The 2,972-nt window shown below is 42.0% G+C and overlaps 1 pseudogene; it reads right to left on the bottom strand.

Moving 5' to 3' along the window:
• Positions 1 to 848: 848 nt before the first annotated feature.
• On the bottom strand, positions 849 to 2,739 carry LOC101529493 (heterogeneous nuclear ribonucleoprotein A3-like; annotated as a pseudogene).
• Between the last annotated feature and the right edge of the window lie 233 nt (positions 2,740 to 2,972).

Below are 2,972 nucleotides of genomic sequence, written 5' to 3'. Positions count from 1 at the left end.
AATATATTTTATATTCTGACTAGAATAAGGGGAGGAGTTAAATTTGGTTAACATTTGAACCTTTCCTTGCAGTTTGATGAACTGATGATTAAGCATGTTCTAAAAGAATTCTGTGCTCGGAGCTTTGACGTGCATTCTCAAGGTGATATACACATTTTTCGTGCTAGGAAATGTTTTCCGTTGCATTAAACAGGAAGGTCTAGTGCTATGAACGCATTTTTCTGTTATTTGGTTTCTGAATTAGTACTAAAGTAATGACATTGGATTATTGAAATTATGTTGCTCAGGCGCCTGATGTTTGTATACACATCTAAACTGAATTTAGAGATTGTATTTTTTTTGTCATTTTACTGAACTCACTGATTCACTGAAGAGTTCTATTTACCCTTATGTTGCTACCTTTTTAAGTGTCAAAGGAGAATTTTCTTCCAATGAGTTTAATTATTATTTTTTTAAGAAATTGAAAATTCCTTGATTTTTTATTCCTGGTGCCACTATCATAACTTACGGGGCAATATACCTGATGCAATGAAAAGAAAAAAAAAAAAGCCAAAGCTACAACAGATAAAAGACCTCAGGAATGTACATCTAATTGATACTACAACTACAATTGCATTACTCAATAGTTGCACTTTTTGTGAACTGAGGCTATGCCAGTCCTGAACAAGAAATGTTTCCTGTCTAAGCTGCAATAACTTTTCTGACTATGGATCATCATTCCTCTTGTGGCAGATTTTCACAGTTCCTCTAATGTATTTGGGACTACTGTCTCCAAGTAACCTGCAGTTTTCCTGACAACCCCTCACTCTCTCTCCTGCTAAGAACTTTGTAGCCCTTTTCTGCTGTTTTTAGTACCTTCCACTACCATATCCATCATTTCCACCACCAGACCCATAACCACCACCATAGAGACTGGCCGAGCTTCTCCCACTGATACTGCCACCTTTCATGAGGCCAGAATTTGATTGCTGTTGTCCACTATACTTCCTGAAATCATTGTAGTTTCTACCACCTTAGTTGTCTCCACAACTTGCTTCTTCATTGTAACCTTCATATCTCCTCCTCCACCATATCCACCACCTTGGTTTCCATATCCTGGTCTACCATCACCATAGCCTCCCCTGCTACTGTAAGCAGGACCACTGCCATAGTTGCCACCACCAAAACCATTGTATCCACGTCACCTCCTCCATAACTTCCTCTGCTGCCACCACCTCTACCACCATAACCTCCTCTTCCACCAAAGTTCCACCACCTTCAAAATTTCCTCCACGACCCATAAAGTTGGCAGATTCACGCCCACAGCCTCTCAGTGATCCAGCAGCAGACTGCGTCTCTTGTTTAGAAAGGGTTTTTTTACTTCACAACTATGCCCATCAATAGTGTGGTATTTCTGAATAACAGTTTAATAAACTATATCATGATCATGGAAAATTACAAATTCTGTTTGCTGCTCTGCCTAACTTCCATAACTTCTATGGGTTCAGTCATGCTATGCGTCTCAAAGTAATCTCTCAAATTATATTCCTCTGCATCTTCATTAATACCACCAACAAAAATTTTCTGCACTGTTGGATGGGCACCAGGTTTTTTGTTGTTGTTGTTGTTGTTGTTGTTTTTAAGATTTTATTGTTATTCGAAAGCCGGATATACAGAGAGGAGGAGAGACAGAGAGGAAGATCTTCCATCTGATGCATTGGGCCGTCCTCAACTGCTTTCTCAGGCCACAAGCAGGGAGCTGGATGGGAAGTGGAGCTGCCGGGATTAGAACCGGCGCCCATATGGGATCCCGGGGCTTTCAAGGCGAGGACTTTAGCCGCTAATGGGCACCAGGTTTTACCAAATTCTCTCTAGAAACAGTTGGTACCACAACACGCCCATCAACCTTGTGTGGTTGAGCACACATTGCTGCACTCACCTCTCCAATGCAATTATTATTCTTTATCTGGAAGGCAGAGTTATAGTAAGAAAGGGATAGGGACACACAGAAACACACACTGGGTCACTGGATCACTGTCCAAATGGTCACAATGGCTGGGACTGGGCAGAGCGAAAACCGATAGCCTGGAGCTCCATTTAGACCTCTCATGTGAGTGGTAAGGCCCTGAGTACTGGGGCATTTTTCACTGATTTCCCCGGGCACATTAGAACAGAGCTGGATCAAAAGTGTGAACAGGGTCTAGTGCCATAGACTAGTGGCTGGAGTCCTTGCCTTGCATGCACTGGGATCCCATATGGGTGCCCGTTCTAATCCTGGTGGCCCGCTTCCTGTTCAGCTCACTGCCTGTGGTCTCGGAAAGCAGTCAAAGATGGCCCAAAGCTTTGGGATTTTGCACCCGTGTGGGAGACCTGGAAGAGGCTCTGGGTTCCTGGCTTTGGGCTGGCTCTGCTACGGCCATTGAGACCATTTGTAATCAGCCGACGGAAGATCTTCCTCTGCGTCTCTCCTCCTCTCTGTATATCTGACTTTCCAATGAAAATAAATAAATCTGAAAAAAAAAAAAAAAGCATGAGCAGCCAGGACTCAATCCAGTTCATCTGGGATGCAGTAGCTTAATATGCGATAGCACAATGTTGATTCCTAAAGAATTATTTATTGGTGATATGCCTCATTAGGGCATATCATGGGGTGTTTTTGTAAACTGACACATAACATTGTGCCTTTTCTTTCTTTTTAAATCTTACATGGACTATGGCTGATCTTTGTAGTAAGACGGGAATCACACGATGCTGCGGCATGGGGATAATGGACAAGACAGGTCAAACTCCCTGAACTGAGACCCTGGGTGAATCCTCGTCTAGTTGTGTAAACAATATTGAAATTCCTGACATTTTCGAGTTTAAATACATCCCTTTTGTCAGTAACACACGAATGATATAATGCTTGTGGGGATTATTGTGTCAATAGAGATAATTAATGAAAAATCCTTAGTACAGTACCTGGTAATAGCTATAAAATTTAGAAATCAACT

This window comes from Ochotona princeps, chromosome 9, assembly GCF_030435755.1.
Source record: "Ochotona princeps isolate mOchPri1 chromosome 9, mOchPri1.hap1, whole genome shotgun sequence".
Lineage (NCBI taxonomy): Eukaryota > Metazoa > Chordata > Mammalia > Lagomorpha > Ochotonidae > Ochotona > Ochotona princeps.
The sequence above is the reverse complement of the archived record's forward strand: the minus strand, read 5'-3'. Positions and strand labels throughout refer to the sequence as shown.